This window comes from Balaenoptera borealis (assembly GCF_965194805.1).
Source record: "Balaenoptera borealis genome assembly, chromosome: 16".
Classification (NCBI taxonomy): domain Eukaryota; kingdom Metazoa; phylum Chordata; class Mammalia; order Artiodactyla; family Balaenopteridae; genus Balaenoptera; species Balaenoptera borealis.
The window spans coordinates 13,760,701-13,783,353 of NC_138872.1; the positions used below are offsets into that span (position 1 = coordinate 13,760,701).

The 22,653-nt window shown below is 43.7% G+C and overlaps 1 long non-coding RNA gene across 1 annotated transcript in view; it reads left to right on the top strand.

Moving 5' to 3' along the window:
* Positions 1-22,653, top strand: part of LOC309613800 — a 76,769-nt gene that overhangs the window by 28,877 nt on the left and 25,239 nt on the right. The window lies entirely within an intron of this gene.

The window sequence follows — 22,653 nt, forward strand, 5'->3', positions numbered from 1 at the left end:
GTGGGATCTTAGTTCCTGGACTAAATCCCTGGGATCGAACCCAGGCCCTCGGCAGTGAAAGCACAGAATCCTAACCACTGGACCGCCAAGGAATTCCCTGTAGTCGGCCTTTCAAAAGAACTAATCTATTATTTTTATTATTTTAAAAGTAATACATATTGGGACTTCCCTGGTGGTCCAGTGGGTAAGACTCCGTGCTCCCAATGCAGGGGGCCCGAGTTCAATCCCTGGTCGGGGAACCAGATCCCACATGCATGCCGTAACTAAGAGTCAACATGCCCCAACTAGGTAGTCTGCATGCTGCAACTAAAAAAAAAAAAGAAGACTCCACGCTTTCACTGCAGGGGGTGTGGGTTCAATTCCTGGTTGGGGAGCTAAGATGCCACGTGGCATGGCCAAAATAAAATAAAATTAAATTAAATTAAAAATTAAAAAATAAAATACATATTCATGGGAAAATGTCAATGTTCAGAATAATAATAGTTGAAATTTGTTTGGCGTTTACAATGTGACAGGGCACTCTTCTAAATGTCTTAGGAATACCTTAACTCATTTAATTCTCAAGTAACTCCAAGAAGCAGACATTATGATCATCATCAGCTCCACGTGAACAGGGGGAACACTGAATTGCAGAGGAGGGCAGTCACTTGCTCAAGTCACCAGCCAGTCAGTGGTCAAGCCTCACTGGAGCTCAGGCCACCTGGCTCCTGAGTTTGTGCTCTGACCTTAGCTACAACTCAGCTATATCAACTGTTTGGCCAAAGAATTAGGTGTAAACTAAAACCCTCCTTGCACCCTGCCCCTCACCCTTCCACCCAACCCAGGCTCCATCCCCAGAGGTAACCACCATGAGCTCAGTCTCTGCTGTCTTTCTAGAACATTCTTTGTGTTTAGGCAGCTGGGTTATAGTGGTTAAGAGATTGAGGTTCAAAGGCAGCCCACACTTAGCAATGTGACCTTGGGCACATCTCTGAACTCTCTGCAGCTACCTCATCCCTAAACTGGGCATAGTAATAATACCCATCCCACAGAGGGGTTGCAAACAGCAAAGGAGTTTTTAAGTATAAAGTTAACTCCAAAGATGTTAACTTCCAGTGTCTCCTAGCCCTTTAGGAGGCAAAAAGTGATTTCACACCTCCTTCTCTCCCCACCTCGGTCCAGAATGATAATGCAAGAAAGTGGGGCCCAGGGAGGCACCCAACATTAGCAAGAGAAAGAGGTGTGGGTCATACAAAAACATTCCCTCCGAGAACTTCAGAAAGCTGTAACCTCCTGCTAAGACAGTTCCAAAATGCAATCAAGAGTGTTGCCAGTTCAAACCACAACATCCCCAAGAACCCCAAGATTGCAAGCTCCATCCAGGCCTGAGCTGGAGTCGGGGAGAGGCAGAGAGAAGAGGGACCCACCTCCCTGATCCCATCCACAGCACGATGTGTGTGTGTGTGTGTGTGTGTGTGTGTGTGTGTGCTTGCTTGGTCTCCCAGCCTACTCTTCCAGGCTCTGCAGGAATAAATGACAATGTTACAAATATGTGCTGGTAAAATACATTGTTTTTATACCAAACTGAAACACAGGGCATAGACTGTTGTTTTGTTAATATTTATTTATTTATTTATTTGGTTGTGCTGGGTCTTAGTGGCGGCAGGTGGGCTCCTTAGTTGTGGCATGTGAACTCTTAGTTGCAGCATGCATATGGGATCTAGTTCCCTAACCAGGGATAGAACCTGGCCCCCTGCGTTGGGAGCACAGAGTCTTAACCACTGTGCCATCAGGGAAGTTTTGCAAATTTTTTTACTTAATTTTCTTAGACATCTTTTCCATACCAGAAGACTTTTCTCTTTTTAAAGACTGCAGTATGCCATTTCATAGACAGACCACCATATATTCGACTAGGTGTTTCTCAAACCATCAGATGATGGATACAGGGGTTGGTTATACTATTTTCCCTCCTTTTGAATATGTTTGAAATTTTCCATAATAAGATAATAATACAATAAAGGAAAGCACCAGGCTGTAATAAAATTTTTCTGTGTAAACCTGTAAAGCTGACTTCCCTATCAAAGGCATCTTCCTTCATACAGATAGAAAACTACAGTTAAAAATCTAAGCACTATATATAAAATTAGAAATTGGTGAATTAAAGCTACCCAACCATGAACTGGGCAAGATTGCTTTCACTCTTGTTCGGAGCTCATCTCGATGGCTTCCTGACTCTCTGAAGATTGTTGGATAAGGCAGAGAACAACAGCTCTCAAAAGACCATGTGGTATCTTAAGAAAGTGACTCATTGGAAACTTGAAGTCAGGCCCTGTAGATTATTTATAATAATAGTTAACTCTTATATAACAGTGATGGCATGCCAACCCCTCTTGTAAATACTTTACACAAGTATTAAACCATTTGATTCTTTCATCAATCTTTAGACATATATTCTAGTATTATGCCTATTTTACAGATGAAAAAACAAAAGCACAGAGAGTTCTGATGACTTGCCTAAGGTCTCATAGCTAGTAAGAGGTAGGGCCAGGATTTAAACTTCACAACCATACTCTTCATCCTTATTTTCCACTGCCTCTCTATTAATTTGGTAATGCATCTCTAGCAACTTACTGAATATCAGATAACAGGGAATTGGGGATAGGTTGGGGAGAACCATGAAGATGATTCTGTGCCATTCGGTGGAAATTGGAGATGTCCCCATAGCAAAATAATCATCTACATGATTTATCTCCCATGGGAAAGCTATAAAATACTAACCACCATTTAGGACTTCTATTGAATACTATGTACCACAGTGCTAAGAGAAAAATACACTGTGATCATCTTATTTATGTCAACAAATATTCTATGTACCAGCTCTGTTCTAGGCACTGGGGAAACATCTGTGAAAAGACTGACATGATTTTAGGGACTTCCTTGGCGGTCCAGTGGTTAGGACTCTGCGCTTCCACTATGGGGGCCCAGGTTCAATCCCTGGTCAGGGAACTAAGATCCTGCAAGCCACACAACATGGCCAAAAAAAGAAAACAAAACAACAACAACAAAAAAACTGACATGGTTTAAACCTACAGTGAATGGGACTTCCCTGGTGGCACAGTGGTTAAGAATCCACCTGCCAATGCAGGGGACACAGGTTCTAGCCCTGGTCCAGGAAGATCCCACATGCCATGGAGCAACTAAGCCCGTGCGCCACAACTACTGAGCCTGCACTCTAGAGCCTGCGAGCCACAACTACTGAAGCCCTCACGCCTAGAGCCCGTGCTCTGCAACAAGAGAAGCCATGACAACGAGAAGTCCGTGCACTGCAACGAAGAGTAGCCCCCGCTCGCCGCAACTAGAGAAAGTCCGCACACAGCAACAAAGACCCAGTGCAGCCAAATAAAAAAAAAAAAAAAAAAACAGTGAAGCTCACTGAAACTTGTTTCAATCAATATAATGAGTAGAATGGATACCGTAAAAGTTCTAGAGCCTAGACCTTGGAAGTCCTTGCAGCTTCTATTTGCACTCTCTTAGAACTCTGTCCTGAGTCTACCATGCCAGCAAAAGCCCTGAAAGAAAGACCAGAGGGTGAGAGAGACCCAGGCATCTGGCTGTCCCGGCTGACCTGCCAGCTGAATGCAGCTGCATGAGCAAACCCAGGTGTAAGGGACAGAAGGTCCACACACCAGCCCAAAGACTCCTAAGAAAAAAATGATTGTTTTGGGGTAGTTTGTTACTGTGTTTTAAGCAACTATGTTTTGGGGTAGTTTGTTACACAGCAATAGGTACTGTTACAGTGTAATATAATAATGAAACTGAATACGTACTATGCAGCAAAGCTATTGGATGCTATCAAATCATATAGTAGAAGAATCTGGCCTAATCAGGGGATGGAGGAGGGCCACATAGTAGAAAGAACATGAGTTCCTAAGCCAGACAAACCTCCATTCACACCCATTTCATCATTTATGTGCTGTGTGACCTTAGGCAAGTCAGATAGCCTCTCTGAGCCTCATCTACAAAATGGGAATCATCAAACTTACCCCGTTAAATGAGTGGCAAATGAGATAATATCGATATATACATACACCGTGACACAAGAAGTGTGCATTCAATAAATGGTGGCCATTTCTTTTATAAAACAAATCACAACACACCATTCGCTATCTACCTTGTGCGAGGTCAGGGAAACCTAATTTATCTCAGATCATAGAGATTCAATCAAGGAACAAAAGAGCTGGGGTTTTTTTGTTTTATTTGTTTTGTTTTGTTTTTGCTAATTCATACCTCGAGCCTCAAAAGTTAATAGATGCATTAGGGTTTAAAAGCCAGCTTTGTTTTTCTTGGTGCATTAGGAAAGAAAACAAAGGAGAAAAAAATTGCATTTCATCACTTGCATGGTTTAAGAAGAAAGAGACCAAACAAGTCAATTAACTTGAAAGTGAGTGTTCCAATCACTGGGCCAATGGGCCCTCCTGCCAGGCACAGTCAATTTACAGGAGAGCAGAGTCAATACCAGGAAGGTTTCACCTATCATTGTCAAAATGTTTAAATACACCATCACAGTGTGCAAACAGGACTTTATCTCTTTGCCACTCATGGAAACCTCTAGTTTGATTCTAGCAGTTTAAGCTTCCAAAGGACTGTTGAGTGAAGGCAGGGAGGGAGGAGCTGCTATCTACACGGTCCCCCCCAGGCAGGGCAGGTCCTCAGCTGGCAACTGGGTCCTGCTTCCAACCCTGCATGCAAAATCTCTAACACTCCCAGTATCACAAAAAACAGATTTGTTTTAGGACCAGAGACAGACCCAGGTTTAGTGGGACCTGAAGTTTATGCTATCTGGGGGAGCCTTCTATAAAAACAAGCAAACGATGGGACTTCCCTGGCGGTCCAGTGGTTAAGACTCCATGCTGCCAATACAGTGGGTGAGGGTTCGATCCCTGGTCAGGGAACTAAGATCCCACACGCAGCACGGCGTGGCCAAAAGATTTAAAAAAAAAAAAAAAAAGCAAATGAACAAAATAATGAGTACAAAATTAAGTATAAAGGTGCATATTGATTTAAAGTGAGAAACGAAATCAAAAAAAAAAATTGTGAGGGGTTCAGTAGCCAGACCCCAAAATGGCCCCAACGATCCTTTGCCCCCTGGCTCTCACACCTTTGTATAGCTCTCCCCACACACCCCCAAGACACACACACATTGCAGCGGGGGTGGCCTGCAAGACCAAGAGAATTCTGCAGAAGTGATGATACGTCATCACTTCTGAGATTAGATTATAAAAGACACAATGGATGCTTCTGTCTTGGTTGCTTTCTCTTTTTCTTAAATCGCTTGCTTAGGGCGGGAAGCCAGCTGCCCTGTCAGGAGCAAGCTTATGAAGAGGCCAGCGAGGCGAGGGACCATACTTCCTGCCAACAACCACGTGAAAAAGCTAAAACACCATCCCCCAGCCCTAACTGAGCCTTCAGGTGACTGCAGCCCCAGATGGGAGACTGTGACCACCCAGCCAAGCCCTCCTGGATTCCTGACCCACAGAAATCGTGCGAGAAATGTTTATTGTTTTGCACTCGTAAATTTTCAGGCAATTTGTTCCACAGCAATAGATAACTAATACAGTGGCCTTCAAGAGTCATGTTCTTCTGAGGTCTCTGCAGGTAATTTACCGTAAATGCTCACATACAAAGGCTTCCTGTTTGCAGCCTGGCTTCCATCACACCAAAATCCTTCGACAACTCCAAGCACTATTGTGTGTCCCTACTTCCTAAAAGAGTAAGGGGGCACAGAGCAGAAACTCCAACTGTATTTGTCGAATAAATGAGTAAATAAGACTCTTGCAGGAGTAATATTTCATCCTTATTTTACATGCAGGAAATGGAAGCTCAGAGATGTTAAGTTACTAGCTGAAGATCACACAGCTAGAGACTGAAGGAGTCTTGATTCCTTAATGGACAGGCTGTAGGGTCCATTTCTTTGATGTTTTCCATAGTACTGAGTCCATACTAAGTGCTTAATAAATGCAGATGGACTGAAAGGGTTAATGATGTGGCAGATCTTTCTCTCATTTGAGTAAATGTCTCTTTAACCAAGAAACTGGAACAATTCGGGGTGGTGGGGGCAGAGAAATTGATGTTGCCTTCTTTATCACAGACAGTAACGGAACAATGCAGGACTTGGTGAAGCAAAGCGTAAAAAACTAACAAAACCACTTCAAAAGTATCCAGAGACTAAAATTCAGAAGAAAAGGGGTTTGTGTTTCATCTAACACATTATATTCAAAAGCTGGTTTTGTTGGCCTTAAAAGATCTATGTAAAAACAATACTTTGAAGGCTGTGTGAAAACAATTCATTAATTTATGGTTCATGTTTCACTCTTTTGAACAATTACAAAATCTCCAGATTGACACACACAGTTTGGGGGCCAGCTCCTCAAGAGTAACCATGGGCAACACTTGGTGAGCACTTTCTTTCCTTGAAGTGGCCACTGTAGTCGGTCAAGTTCAAAAGTTAGCCATGTGTCCTGGGAGCCTGGGGGTGGGGGGATCGTGGTGAGTCATGGGACTACTTGGGCTTCTTCTGAACCCTGGAATTCTCTGAAATCGCAGTGATTTAGGAGGCTTATGGATATTCTAATTAGGCCATATGTAATTTAATTTTGGAGTGGTGAAACTGTCTCCTACATTGAATAAACAGGAAGCCTTTGAAAATTAATGGACTTGTCCACTGAGTTATTATTTACAAAAGTCTCTTCAGCTCCTAGCACAGTCTCTGACCCATATTTGGTGCTCAATAAAGTTGTGGACTTGAATGGGAGTTCATTAGACACCAAAAAGAGAATGCGTCAGTCGTCCACAAAGCTCCATCTCTTTCATCACCTCCCGGCCTCTGGACTCTCTGCTCTGCCTGATTATAGGATCAGATTCTCCTCTTTGCCAAAGATAGCTGATGTCCATTGATTTAAGCTCCCAATATCCATTCTCCTCTTCTCGGGAAAGAAGCACTTATTTTCTTTCTAGGGGTCTACCTCTCCCCACCCCCATCCCACCTGCTTTTGGACGGTTGATTCCACTGCAGAGACGGGCATGTACCTGAGCCTCATCAACCAGCACGCTCAGAGTCCTGACCACACTCTGTGGATCAGAGAGAGACACATGACCTAAGTTCATCTAGTCAGTCAAACCCTCTGTTTGGGTTGGTTTGGTTTTGTTTTTTGATAGACTTTATTTTTTTAGAGCAGTTTTTGATTCACAGCAAAACTGAATAGAAAGTACAGGGAGTTTGCATATACCCTCCCTCCTAATACACACATACTTTCCCCGCCCTCAACATCCCCCACCAGATAGTACATTTGTTACTATCGGTGAACCCACATGGACACATCACTGACACTCAAAGTCCATAGTTAACCTTAGGGTTCAGTCTTGGTGGTACAGATTTAGACAAATGTAGAAATGCATGCATCCATCATACAGAATTGCTTCACTGCCCTAGAGATCCTCTGTGCTCCACCTATTCATCTCTCCTTCCCCCAAATCCCTGGCAACCACTGATTTTTTACAGTCTCCATAGTTTTACCTTTTTCAGAATTTCATATAACTGTAATCATACGGTACATAGCCTATTCATTTTCACTTAGTAATATGCATTTAAGTCTTTCCGTGACTTGGTAACTCATTTCATTTTGGTGCTAAATAATATTCCGCTGTATGGATGTACCACAGGTTATTTATCCATTCACTTAACAAAGGACAGCTTGCTTGCTTCCAAGTTTTGGCAACTATAAATGTTTATGTGCAGATTCTGTGTAGATGTAAGTTTTCAACTAATTTGGGTTAAATATCAAAAGTGCAATTGCTGGACTGTATGGTAAGAGCATGTCTAATTTTGTAAGAAATTGCGGGGACTTCCCTGGTGGCGCAGTGGTTAAGAATCCACCTGCCAATACCCGAGACACGGGTTCGAGCCCTCATCTGGGAAGATCCCACACGCTCTGGAGCAACTAAGCCCGAGCGCCACAACTACTGAAGCCCGCGCACCTAGAGCCCGTGCTCCGCAACAAGAGAAGCCACCACAATGAGAAGTCCACGCACCGCAATGAAGAGTAGCCCCCGCTCGCCGCAACTAGAGAAAGCCCACGCAGAGATGAACCCAACGCAGCCAAAAATAAATAAACAAATAAATTTATTTAAAAAAAGAAATCGCCAAACTCTCTTCCAAATGGCTGTACCATTTCTGCACTCCCACCAGCAGTGAACGAGAGTTCCTGTGGTTCCATAGTCTCATCAGCATTTGATATTGTCAGTGTTCTGGATTTTAGCCATTCTAATAGGTGTGTAATGGAATTTACTTATGGTTTGACTTTGTATTTCCCTGATGACATATGATGTGGAGCATCTTTTCCTATGCTTATTTGCCATTTGGATATCTTCTTTGATGAGGTATGTATTCAGATCCTTTGCCCATTTTGTAATTGGGTTGTTAGCTTTCTCTTTTTTTTTAATTAATTAATTAATTTATTATTTTTGGCTGCATTGGGTCTTCGTTGCTGTGCGTGGGCTTTCTCTAGTTGCGGTGAGTGAGGGCTACTCTTTGTTGCGACGTGCGGGCTTCTCATTGCAGTGGCTTCTCTTGCTGTGGAGCACAGGCTCTAGGCGCGCGGGCTTCAGTAGTTGCAGCACGCGGGCTCAGTAGTTGTGGCTCGCAGGCTCTAGAGAACAGGCTCAGTAGTTGTGGCGCATGGGCTTAGCTGCTCTGCGACATGTGGGATCTTCCTGGACCAGGGCTCTGAACCCGTGTCCCCTGCATTGGCAGGCGGATTCTTAACCACTGCGCCACCAGGGAAGTCCTACTTTTCTTTTCTTTTTTTTTTTTTTTAATTAATTAATTTATTTTTTTATTTATTTATGGCTGTGTTGGGTCTTCGTTTCTGTGCAAGGGCTTTCTCTAATTGTGGCAAGCGGGGGCCACTCTTCATCGCGGTGCGCGGGCCTCTCACCATCGCGGCCTCTCTTGTTGCAGAGCACAGGCTCCAGACACGCAGGCTCAGTAGCTGTGGCTCACGGGCCCAGTTGCTCCGCGGCATGTGGGATCCTCCCAGACCAGGGCTCGAACCCGTGTCCCCCGCATCCGCAGGCAGACTCTCAACCACTGCGCCACCAGGGAAGCCCTAGTTTTCTTACTGTTGAGTTTTAAGAGTTCTTTGTCTATTTTGGATAAGAGTGTTTTATCAGATATGTCATTTTTCAAATGTTTTCTCCCATCTGTGCCTTGTCTTCTCATTCCCTTGACAATTCCTAAGCTTTTGTTGGATCATCCAGGAAAGTGTTATTCTCCCTACTGAGGTTGCTGAGAATATGAGATAGAAGCTAGAAGCAGCTGGCAGCCATTTTACAACCATAGGGAAGAGGCGGCCTGAGATTAGAGTCAAGAAAAAAATGAAAACAGCTCGCAGACAAAAAAAGGGCAAATGGCTCATAAACATATAAAAATAAGATCATCTCTTACGAGAAATGTATTTAAAGCTATAAAGTGGCATTGTTTTTTCACGTATCAGATTGGTAAAATGAAAAAAAATTTAATAATAATTTTAACAATAAATTTTAAATAACTTAAAACTTTTTAATGACTTAAATAATAATTTTAATTTAATGATAATTTTTAATACATTTTACCAATTTTTAATTGGTAAAATGAAAAAAATTTTTAATTTGCTGAGGGTGTGGGGAAAATGGCACTGTCAACTGAACTCAGGTTTGGATACAAGTAACAGAAACATGACAAACTGGTGGCTTAAGTGAGGTAGACGTTTATTTCTGCTATCATGTGAAAGAAGTCTGTAGGTCAGCTGTCCAGGGCTGGTATTGTATGTCCATTTGCCTAAGCAACCTGGTTTCTTTCTGTTTGCCTGCTTCATCTAGCCGGCCATTCTTAAAGTCATAGGACTCAGGATAGTTGCTGGAACTCCATCTATTACATCTGCATCCCTGGCAGCAGGAAGCAGGGAGAGAAAGAGACAGGTACACCCTTTCCTTTCTGGAAGCCCCCACTCACTTCCACTTACATCCGGTTGACCAGAACTTAGTCACGTGACTATACCAAACTGCAAGGGAAGTTGGGAAATTTAACCATTATTCTAGGTGATAATATGCTGTAGTAGAAGTTGGTGTTCTGTTAATATGAAGAAAGACCAAAAAATGGATGTTGGGAAGTAACTAGGCATTCTGATACATTATTGGCAACAGTAGAAATTGGTATGACCTGTATATTCTTCCCAGTTGCTTTTCAATAAATTGCTTCACTTTATTCTCCTCACACTATCACTCCTTTTTTTCACATAAGGAAACTGAGGCAACAACAGATAACTCACCCAAGGACTGTATGAATCAGGATTCTTGACAGCAAGTGACAGAAACCCAAATCAAATTGGATTATGAAAAGAGAATTCACAGGTTCCCTGGATTGCAAAGATGACTGACTGATTGCAAAGATCAGCTTCAGGTATGGATGGATCCAGAGGCTCAAACAGTGAGATCGGGATTCTCTCCTCATCTCTTGGTCATTTCCTTTGTGTTGGCTTCATTTTTGACAGGCTTTCCTCATATGGTGGCCCACCAAAGCCCACAGCAAATACAACCCTATATCCCATCATATCGTGGTAGAAAAAGAGCACCTCTTTTCCAGGATTTCTAGCAAACATCCCAGAACTCTCACTGGACTGCCTTGGGTCCCATGTCCATCTCTGAGCCAATCACCATGGCCAGAGATGAGCTACGCTAGGGTCCAGGCAGACCTGAGTCACTTGCTTATTCCTGGAGCCCGAGGGTGGGGGGCGGGGGCGGGGGGCTGGGAGGGCAGGGTCAGCCCCATTATAAGCAGAGACCAAGTGGGGAGGGGAAATTCCCTGAGGAAACCTGGAGTGAAGTTTCTAGAAGAAGGAGGAAGATTTGCTAGGTAGACTGAACTACAAACATCTACTACAGTCATGTGGTGAATTGGGGCAGGGCCACACCAGGAGCCCAGTTTCCCAATTCTTAGCTCCCTGTGCCCCATAAGTACCCCAGCTCTGTCTGTTGCCTAGGAACTTACTTTTAAGAAATCACAAAATGTAAACACAGACTAAAGGAGAAGTAATCAGAGGAGAATCATACACGAAGGGGAGAGGTTGAGAAAGCCCCGGAAAAACGTTCAACTTTTGGACTCTGTTATCATATTCACCTTGTCAAAAAGTTTTTTAACCTGATGAATTACATTCCAAAGGACTGAAATAATTTGCAGATGCAATCGAGGAAACGCTGTCAGTAATCTTTGAGATATCGTGGAAAGTGGGAATGGCTAGAAGATTGGACTTGGGCAAATGTACACAGATTCTAAAAGCTGAATCCCAAATCCTGCAGACTGATTGGTTGGACTCTGATTCTTCATCCTCCTCTCTCTCTTCCTGAATTCTCTCTTTCTTTTATTCATTTTTTAGACAGTTTTATTGTGATATAATTTACATGCCATAAAAGTCACCCCTTTTACACATACAATTCAATAATTTTTAGTACCGTTTTATTTTTTTTAATATTTATTTATTTATTTATTTATTTTGGCTGTCCTGGGTCTTTGTTGCGGTACTTGGGATCTTCACTGAGGCATGCAGGATCTAGTTCCCTGACCAGGGATCAAATCCAGGTTCCCCGCATTGGGAGCACAGAATCTTAACCACTGGACCACCAGGGAAGTCCCACTTTTTAAATTTTAAATGTTTACTTTGTTTTCTGAACAGGTAATTTACCATGGTTCAGAATTCAAAAGGTACAAAGAAAAATACCCCCCCAACGCCATCCCTGAGCCACTCAATTCCCTGTCCCAGAAATAAGCACTGGGGTCTATTTTCTTGTGGATCCTTATATAGATTGTCAGTAAATATACAAAGAAATTGTTTTTACACAGGTATTTTTTTTCTTACAAATCCATGGTGTTCTGAACTTGGCTTTCTTCACTTACTCTTGGAAGTCATTGTATAGCAAGATATAGAAAGCTGTCTCATTAATTTTCAGCTCATAATTGCATTGTATAAATCAGAGGCTAGCAAACTAAGGCCCATGGGCCAAATCTGGCCATCGCCTGTCTTCTGTAAATAAAGTTTTATTGGAACACAGCCACGCCCATTTGTTTATATAGTGTATGACTGCTTTTGAGCTATAGCTGCACCAGAGACCTCTTGGTCTGCAAAGCCTAGAATGTTTACTTTCTAGCCCTTTACAGAAAGAGTCTGCTGACTCCTAGTGTAGGTGTTTTATAGTTTGTTCATACATCACTTGACACTAACATTTAGTGTTTCTAGTCTTTTGTGATTACAAATAATACTGCAATGCATAACCTGTCTAAGCATAATTTTCCATGCACATTTCTCACATGTATCCTAGAAGTGGAACTGCTGGGTCAAAAGGTATGTGCATTTGTAATTTTGATAGAAATTGCCAAATTATCTCCAAAGAGATTATATCCATTTACATACGCTCCCACCAGCAATAAATGAAAGCAATAAATTCCCCAATGCACTTGCTGACTTAGTGTGTTATCAGACTTTTTGATCTTTATCAAACTGACAGGTTAAAAATGGTGTGTCAGTGTAATTTTAATTTTCATTTCTCTCATTATGAGCGTGCAGCATTTCCTAGGGCTGCAACGACAAATTACCACAAAGCTGATGGCTTTAAACAACAGAAATGTATTGTTTCACAGTTCTGGAGACCAAAATCAAGGTGTCGGCAGGGCTGCTCGCCCTTCAAAGGCTCTACGGAAGAATCCTTCCTTGCCACTTCTAGCTTCTGGATGATGTTGGCAATCCTTGCTGTTCCTTGGCTTGTAGATGCATCCCTCCAATCTTTGCCTCTGTCTTCACATGGCCGTTTCCGCTGTGTGTCTGTGCCTCTATGTCCAAATTTCTCTCTTCTTATAAACACACCAGTCATATCGTATTTAGGGCCCATCCTAATCCAGTATGACCTCCTTTTAACTTGATGACATCTACAAAGACCCTATTTCCAAATAAGGTCACATTCACAGGTTCTGGGCGGACATGAATTTTTGAAGGACGCTATTCAACCCAGTAAAATTTGGAATCTGCTCACATTTTCCATTGCAAATGAACTGTGTTAATCAGACATCACTATTTAGATACCATAGGCTCATCAGATAGAAGTCTTTAGTCCCCCAAGTCTACTTTCTTTCCTAGCCCAACATACAACTCAAATAAAATTAAAATGGTGGCTCCAGGGGAGCTCCCTGGTGGTCTAGCGGTTAGGAATCAGTGCTTTCACTGCTGTGGCCCGGGTTCAACCCCTGGTTGGGGAACTGAGATCCCTGTAAGCCGCGTGGCGCGGCCAAAATAAAAATAAATTAAAAATAAAAATGAAAAAAAATAAAAATAAAAAAATAAAAATGGATGGTGGCTTCAGCAGATTCGATTCCAAGCACAAGTTTGGGCATCTAGAAAGGACTAAACCAGGGAATTCCCTGGTGGTCCAGTGGTTAAGAATCCGCCTTCCAATGCAGAGGACTTGGATTCGATCCCTGGTCGGGGAACTAAGATCCCACATGCCGCAGGGCAACTAAGCCCGCGTGCCACAATTAGAGAGCCTGAGCACCGCAACTACTGAGCCCGTGTGCTCTGGAGCCCTCACGCCACAACTAGAGAGAAGCCTGTGGGCCACAATGAAGAGCCCACGTGCCGCAACAAAAGATCCCGCATGCCGCAACGAAGATCCCGCGTAAAGTAACTAAGACCTGATGCAGCCAAATAAATAAATAATTAAAGACCTACTGAATGGTTGTCAGCTTGGCAAACAATCTCAGAGACAATAGTGAAGCACTCTTTAAAAAAAAAAAAGAAAGGACTAAACCAATATTTGATGAATTGAATTGAACTGTGAGGAAAAGAAGTTTCCTTCTAAAACAATAACAGCTAATATTATTATTATTATAATCATACTATTATTATATAATATTTATGAGTGTTTACTTAGAGCCAGGCACTTTTCTAAGCCCTTTACGTGGATTAATTCAGCTAACCCTTTAAAGATAAACCAAGGCACAAGGATTTCCAACTAGGAAGGGGCAGAGGCAGGATTTGGACCCAGGTGATCTGACTCCAGGCCACTCAGCTAAGCTTCTTGAATAAGCAAGCCTAAAAAGGAGGGCAGAAGTTTTCAATTTTAGAACTAAGAGGTTTGGGGTTTTTTTTTTCCTTCCTCTGTTAGATTTTAACTTATGAGACACAAATACACTACATCGCTCGGCATGTGATTTCGAACAGTTTCTTCCTATAAAGAACATCTAGGCTAGTTATCACCCTGACCTTTTATTTCTTTTTTTCTTTCTTCTTCCTTTTTTTTTTTTCCTATGCTCCACTTCCTCAACACTCTTCCTTTACCCTAAGTTACTATTTCAGATCAGGAAGATTAAGAGGCCATAAATAATTTTTCTGTGAATTATTATACAGGAAGTTCCATCTGATCAGATCCTGCTTGCCAGTGGTAAAGCACAAACAAACCAATACAAAACCCGAGTCACAGTTTCTGAGTACAAAGATGAGCGACAAAGTCAGTCCCAGTTCTCACTATACTCCTTCCACAGAAACAGAAAGATCCAATGCAGAAAGTGTTTGAACCACTGTGTAAATGATCAGTTCCCCTGCTTTTTACATAGAATACATGACTGGAAAAAAAAAAGTGGGACATTTCAAGGATCAAAAGTTGAATAATGTATTCATGCATTACAAGAGACTTTCCAGTTCCAATGCTTAAAATTATATCACAAATCTGGTCTTCCCTGGTGGCACCGTGGTTAAGAATCCGCCTGCCAATGCAGGGGACACGGGTTCGAGCCCTGGTCCGGGAAGATCCCACATGCTGCAGAGCAACTAAGCCCGTGCACCACAACAGCTGCGCCTGTGCTCTGGAGCCCACGAGCCACAACTACTGAAGCCTGCATGCCTAGAGCCCGTGCTCCGCAACAGGAGAGTGGCCCCCGCTCACCACAACTAGAGGAGGCCCACATGCAGCAACGAAGATCCAGCTCAGCCAAAAATAAATAAATAAATATAAATAAATTTATAAAAATATATCACAAATCCATAATTATATTTTCCTTTTACGATATAATGGACAACCTGCTGTATAAATAAACAAACAAATAAATAAATAAATAAAATTCAAAAATTCCAAAAAAAAAAGATATAATGGACAGCGATCCATTTTCACCATTTATACATGTTCCTTGATGGAACCTCGTTGACCAGCTTAAAGAGACCCCTTTAACACAAAGACTATCCAATTTTTTTACATTCAATTATTTTTTGAGCACCTACTATACACTGGGAGGGAGGGAGGGAGGAGAGGTGGGAGGGAGGAAGACAGATTTTTCCATCTCTTCCCAATAAATGTATTCAGTTGAATAAATGTGCTCCAAGTTGGAATCACAGCTCCTGAAAACTACGAGCAGCCATGCAGGCTGGAGCAGCTGCACCGGTTACTAGCTGTGTGACTTTGAGGAAACTACTTAACTTCTTTGTGCCCCGGAGTCCTCATCGGTAAGTGGGCAAAATAACAATACTTCTTTCATAGATATATGATATACTATATGTTATACTATATATTATATAAATATTATATAATACATGTAAAATACATTCTAAGATAGCATATATTTAATAATATATAATACATAAATATATATAAAAAGCATGTAGTGCTTGGCATATAGCAATGGCTCAAATAGTGCTTATTATTATTATATAATATTTATTATTATTATTATTGATATAGTAAAAGCTCTCATTCCAGACCATGGCACTCTAATCCTCTAACCGTCCCACTGTCATTGAAAATGGACCATTACACGGAGGAATGACCTTGTCCCAACCATGATCTTTATAGGGGCCTTTTACCTCACATCCGTATTTTTATCCAAAGAAAAAAGTTTTCTGAACAGAAGGCCTTTATGGACTTGTTTGAAGTACTTGTAGTTGAAATGTCTACATGTTTGGACTTGCTGCCTGTCAACTAGTCAAAAGAGTTTGCAGGCAGGCACTATAAGGTATGTAACTTAGGAACAAGAAAGAGAGCAACTGAATTCATGCCATTAGGTTTAACATTCTATGCATTTTTCTGCTCCTTCAATGAGAGAAGCACACTTGGGGTAGGCATGGGGGAGGGAAAGTCAGAGCTCACTGAGATATAGTGTCAGCAGAGCCCAATAATAAAAAGGTCAGGAAGCTTAATACTTCTGAGCACCATTTTGAAAGTAAGGACACAGGTTACCGTCCTAGCTCCACACCTCACATCTTAGTTCCTGCTGTGGGACCTTCTGTAAGCTGCTTAACCCTCTGAGCCTTGATCTTGGTCTTGGGTCAGTTGCCCCAGGGAACAGTCCCTGGGAGGATGATTTGCAGGTAGAATGTTTACTGGGGAGTGTTCTTGAAAACAACAACTAGGAAGGGGTAAGAGAAGCAGGATGGGATAGAGGGAGAAATTGAACAATGACACGATTGCAATGATCTCAGCCAACCCCATGAGGAGCTCTGAAGCTGGGATAACCCTCAGAGATGTTCCGAATTGAGGCTGGGGGCCAAGCCTTTGGATTCCTGCATCAACCAGGCATTGGATACAGCGGTGGTTCATAATGCAGGGAGGGGGACCAATTTTTCCCCCCGGGGCACTTGGCAATGTCTGGAGACATTTTTAATTATTGCAATTGGAGGAGGGGTATCTAATGGGCAGAGACCAGGGACGCCGCTACACACCCTCAAACACACAGGACAGTCCCCACCACAAAGAAGTATCATCCCAAAGTGTCAGAGCCCCTGAGGTTTCTCAAAGATAAAGGCTGCCCTTGGAAAGTTCTCTCGATCTTGGGCAAGGTAGCTTCCTCCAGCTAAGGGCAGTTTCTGAAGAGGGACACATCAGAAATGTGAGTCATCAGCAGCCAACACTCCCGGCAGCTGGGAGAATAAGTGACTGGGTCCTGAACGGGGATGTGGACAGCACAGCACTACAACCTTTTTAAAAAATCAGTTTTTAGGGGCTTCCCTGGTGGCGCAGTGGTTGAGAATCTGCCTGCCAATGCAGGGGACACGGGTTCGAGCCCTGGTCTGGGAAGATCCCACATGCCGCGGAGCAACTAGGCCCGTGAGCCACAACTACTGAGCCTGCGCGTCTGGAGCCTGTGCTCTGCAACAAGAGAGGCGGCGATAGTGAGAGGCCCGCGCACCGCGATGAGGAGTGGCCCCCGCTTGCCGCAACTGGAGAAAGCCCTCGCACAGAAGCGAAGACCCAACACAGCCATAAATAAATAAAAATAAATTTTTTTAAAAAATCAGTTTTTAGCTACGCAAGTAATATTGCATCTCCTTATAAAAAGTAAAATGTTCTAAATCAGGGTTTCGCAACCTCAGCCCTAGTGGCATTTTAGGCTAGATAACGCTCCTCTGCTGTGGGGACGTCCTGTGCATTATAGGATATTTAACAGCATCCCTGGCCTCCATCCACTAGGTACCAACGGCACGCCTTCCCTCACTGGGACAAACAAAAATATCTGGAAACATTGCCTAGTGTCCCCTGGAGGACAGAATCGCCCCTGATTGAGAAACAGTCTTCTAGATAAATCCAAAATAGCCTTTGACTAATTTGCAGTCTGAGGCCCCTCCCCAGAAGTAACTGCTAATATAGGTTTGCAGGGGTTCCTTCCAGAATTCTTCGTATTAATTTCCATAGACATATATGCCACCATCGGAAATATATAGTATTTTTTCACATAACTGTAAACATTTAACTATAGAAATTTAACCATAGAAAATAGATCACATTTTCTTTGGAAAATGCTTGCATTTTCATTCTGATCACCACAATGCCCTTGCACAGCCCATGTATCTTTAGGAAAGCTGAGTATACACCCACCTCTAGGGGTGAGCATGTAGCATAGACCCAAATTAATTCACACAAGCCAATATCCTGGCTACAATTCTCAGATCAAGGGTAGGTACATAGCTCAATTTAAGCCAGTGAGAATCTAGATTTTCTGGGGCATCTGGGAGAGGAACTCTCTTTCTCCCTCTCTGAACATGACTGAGGAATCATGTAACTACTGGAGCTGTGGCAGCCATCTTGTGATCATGGGGTTGAAAGTCAGCTTTTGCTTATAGCTGCTGCCACAGGAGAAGATCAGATAAATTGAAAGAAACCTTGTCCTTGATAACATCATCAAGGCCACTCCAGAAATTGAACCAAACACACACATGTTTCTATGGACTTTCCAGGTTTGTGAGTAACTGTCTCAATGATTCCCATATTCATTCTGAATTAGATTTTCTGTTACATTTGACCTAACATATTCTAAATGACCCCATAATCCACAACACGGATATGCTATAATTTATATACCCATTCCCCTATTAATGGACATTTAAGTTGTCTCCAATTTTTCAATTTAACAATGTACTTTTGAATTCAGACATTTTCTTTAAATTTCTTTGATTTTGGATGATAAGCAGATCGCTCATTTATTCCACAAATATATTACGAATACTTACTCTACACTATATACTGAGGCTACAGAGGTGAACAATACCCAACCCCTGCCCTCAGAGTTTTAATTCTTGTGAGGTAGATGACAAGCTAATAAATAAAATACAATATACACAACGATATAAAACGTAACACTATAAAATAATACAATGTAACAACACATAAGAATACAATACATATTACATGATAATGCAGCTATGAAGTCAGTGGGGCAGAGTGGTTGGACTTTGCCCATTGTGGCGTAAACTCTCTATTTTCTAGGGGGAATTCAGTAGAGAAATCTGAGTATATATGACCCTCTTTACATGAGGAAAATCAAACCCTCAGTTGCTTAGAGCAGCCTCGGGGGTAATGTTTCAGGATGTGACTGAAGGTCGAAAGCTCCCAAGGAGGTGAACTCTCCGTGTCAAGCCATTAGCACTTGTTAGCACTCTTCCTTTTTATGAAAGCAGCCAGGGAATGGCTTACGAATTCCCTCTTTCATTCTTTAAAAAATGTATTTATTTTTTCATTTTTTGGCTGCGTCAGGTCTTAGTTGCAGCACACAGGATCTTTTGTTGAGGCACATGCGCTCTTCACTGCAGCGTGCGGGCTTCTCTCTAGTCGTGGCACGCGGGCTCCAGGGCGCGGGGGCTCTGCAGTTGTGATGCGCGGGCTTAGTTGCCCCGTGGCATGTGGGGTCTTAGTTCCCCGGCCAGGGATCGAACCGGCCGGCGTCCCCTGCATTTCAAGATGGATTCTTAACCACTGGACCACCAGGGACGTCCCCCCTCTTTCATTAAGTCTGATCATCATCATTAATTAACACAGACACTCTGGATATGTAATCTGAGCGTTTTTTGAACCACAGATTGAGACAAGTTTAAGGGAAGGCTTTCAGATCAGATGCCCCAGTGACTAAGAATGCATAGCCCTGGTTCTGGTTAAGACAAACTGAGAATGTTAACTCCATGTGGGTACAGGTTGGAAGTGGGAAATGTTAAGCCAGGGCTCTCCACGCTGTTATGTTGAAAGGGGTTGACGTATGTCTAGGGCTGTTGCTTATTGCTTATAACATATTATATTTTTCTCCAGGCTATTTAGCTCTTGACATTAAAAAGAGAGTTCAATTTGCTCTTTTGTCTGGAAAGCAATTGTGCAATCATATCAATGACCTTTGATAGATTTTGGAAACTGTTCCTCCCTTCTCCCCATCAAAACCACCAGTGGCATTATTCAGGCCTTAATTGTTGCTGGGATTTTGGGGGTCCTAAGAAGCAAATTCCACTTCTCTCACCCAAATTTAGAATGTTAGTGTGCTATATTGTAATTTACAGGAAAAATATCTATTTGGTCATTCGATGACCAATATACATCCACAGTTCCTGCCTCACAGCCCCCAAAGCCCTTGGACATTTCTGAAAGCTAAGAACAATGGGATAATATTTGGGCTCTTGTCCTCAGTTCCCCACTCAAGGGCAGGGGGCTGGTTGCCAGGAGCACCAACCATGTGATCAGAAGGTTGGAACTTTCAGTCTCATCCTCTGATTTCCGGGGAGGGAGAAGGGACTTGAGGTTGAACCAGTTGCCATTGGCCAATGACTTTGCCAATCATGACTACGTGATGAAGCCTCCATAAAAACCCCAAAGGACAACTCTGTGGTCCTTTCTCAGAGAGCTTCCATGTAGGGAACCAGAATGCTTCCACATGCCATCGTACAGGGCCCGACACTCCACGAGGACAGAAGCTCCTTTGTTTGGGACCTTGCCCCATGTATCTCTTCATCTGGCTGTTGACTTATACCCTTTAATAACCTTTTATTTATTTATTTATTTTTAAATTTTATTTATTTTTGGCTGCGTTGGGTCTTTGTTGCTGCGCACAGGCTTTCTGTAGTGTGGCAAGAGGGGGCTACTCTTCGTTGCGGTACACAGGCTTCTCATTGAGGTGGCTTCTCGTTGCAGAGCATGGGCTCTAGGCACACGGGCTTCAGTAGTTGTGGCACACGGGCTCAGTAGTTGTGGCTCATGGGCTCTAGAGCGCAGGCTCAGTAGTTGTGGCGCACAGGCTTTGTTGCTCCCCGGCATGTGGGATCTTCCCGGACCAGGGCTCGAACCCATGTCCCCTGTATTGGCAGGCAGATTCTTAACCACTGCGCCACCAGGGAAGGCCTTTAATAGCCTTTTATAATAAATAGGTAATTTCATGAGTAAACGGGTTTTCCTGGCTACTTCATGACTCAGGGGTCCACGAGTGACTGCAATTTCCAGAGCCCCCCTAAAAACCAGAGATGGACTTGGAACCTGAGCCACTGAGTTTTGGGGGTGCCTACTGCACGCACCTGGGATTCTCCACCTGAGAATGTTCTCTGGCATGTGTGGACCTCGTTCTGGGCAGGCGTGAGTGCTGGGGAGCTCTCCTAGGAGCAGCCCTCAGGTGGAATAAATCGGTGATACGTTCTACATGCCTTGGAATCTCCCAGAAGCCCCCAGAGGGTTTTGCATCCCACTTGCTCACGGAAGTAACCTGTTCATTAACACACCTGTGGTGGCTTTCTTCCCTCCCCTGCCTTACGTCCTCATTCCTCCATGGAGCCTCGTGGAACCACCTTCCAAATCAACCATTGCACTGGAATCTTTGTTTCTGGCAAAGAGGAGGAACCCCACCCAAGACACCATCTTCCCAAAGGCCCCACCTGCGATCTCGCTGCGCGGCTGACGACGGCAGCTGGAACGAGGCTGTGGAGTAGGAAGCAGGCTGGACCTTCCCGGCGAAGAAACCAGGAGCTTCTGGATCACAGGGCCCCTCGGAGGTTGTGAGGAGCCCAAGCCACTTCCATCTTCTGAGGCTCTCGACTGATGGAAAAGAAAACAGAAGAAATACCAGCACAGGGTTCCCATGCTGCGCTGACTGTCAACGCTCAGCCCCGGGCGGTGAGGTCTGGAGGCCGCAGTGGGAGGCCTGGGCGGGGCCCCGTGCTAAGTCCTGAGACAGTTCACATTTCTAGCCCCTGTGCAGAGGATCTGGTCTGAGTGGTGAGAGCTTCCACGGTGGAGAGGGAGGAGGGCCAGGGAAGAGGAGCTGGACGGGGCTGCCTGGACGTCACTCCTTCTCCCCTCAGCAGCCAGGCCCCTCCAGCTAAGCTTTTTCACCTGATTTCAGCTGATAATGGAGTTGGGGCACCCTTCTCTTCCTGCCTCTGGTCTCCCAGCAACCCATGTGCTTCTGTGGTTGACAGGAAGGAAGCAAAGCCCGGGCTGTGACACACGGCAGCCGCTCACAAGGCTGGTTCCACGCACCAGCAAAGTCATCTGTCTTGAGTGGCCTCCTTGGTCAGGAACTACCCGCTCCTGACATCTCATAATACGAGGGGCCATTTTAACCCACCCTGAACTCACATTTGGGAACCCAGCTTACCGCTGTGTCCAGCTGCCCCCGGAGCAGCCCCTCGCTTGAGTGATAACAGACAGCAGGGTTTGGTGCCATGGCTCTTGTTTCAGAGCTGCCGAAATTGCTGCTGTTTTCTCCCCCAGCCCTGTCTCCCTTTCCAGCCCCTACTACGTGGGGACAATTCACAGACTAAGAAAGAGCTGCTAGCATTTCCCAGTGCATCTGAAGAAAGGAGGGAGGGAGGGATTCTCTGTCCTGCCTGGATGTCCTTAGGACTAAGGAGGAAGGATGCAGGGAATTGGATGGAAAGTCACTGAGATCCCAGGAGAAAAGTACATCTTAAATCAGAAATGTTTTGCTTTCTGGCTTTTCATGCCAAGCGTGCTTTACACAAAAATGTGGTGATTTTTCCTGCTGTTAAAAGGATCGAGGGGAATTCCCTGGCAGTCCAGTGGTTAAGACTCAGCGTTTCCACTGCCATGGGCCCGGGTTCAATCCCCGGTTGGGGAACTAAGATACCACAAGCTGCATGGCTCAGCCAAAAACAAATTTTTCTTAATAAACAAATAAATAAAAAGAACCGAGTTCATAGTCAGATGAGGCCAAACTGCCTCTTTAACCTCCACAAGTACAGTCAACAGTAACGGTGGGGACTTCTTGGTTTTTTCCTAATCCTGTAGCTTTCCTTTCCTGGGGGCACGAGATGATGGTAGTTTGGGCAATGCAGAGACAAAGCA